Source organism: Chrysochloris asiatica, unplaced genomic scaffold (assembly GCF_000296735.1).
Source record: "Chrysochloris asiatica unplaced genomic scaffold, ChrAsi1.0 scaffold00153, whole genome shotgun sequence".
Taxonomy (NCBI): domain Eukaryota; kingdom Metazoa; phylum Chordata; class Mammalia; order Afrosoricida; family Chrysochloridae; genus Chrysochloris; species Chrysochloris asiatica.
Genome location: NW_006408671.1, coordinates 1,997,583 through 1,998,012, shown reverse-complemented (window position 1 = coordinate 1,998,012; position 430 = coordinate 1,997,583).

Below are 430 nucleotides of genomic sequence, written 5' to 3'. Positions count from 1 at the left end.
ACACACACACACATGGATCTTAGAGAAAGACAGTGGATTATCATAAATTTGACCAGATGATGACTGATTGCAGCTGCTGTCCCAAATGTGTTTTCATTGCTGTGCAAATTAATATATCTTCTAGTATTTCCCATCCAGACATTGAAATGGAAAATGCCTTTTTATTCATCTCTGTTTTGTAGGACAGTCAGTAGTAGTGTGCCTTCAATTAGCAAGATCAACAACACACCTTCACTATTATACTTGAGAAGTAAATTAAGTCTCCAGCCTTAAGTCATAATTTGGTCTGCAGGGAACTTGACAGCCTTTCCCTTCATAAGGCATCACACTTGTCCACTAAATTGATTTCATTATGCTTATTGAACATAGAAAGGAAGAAATATCCATGACTCTAGACTTATTGGAAGTACATGTGTGTGCTGCTGCTTTG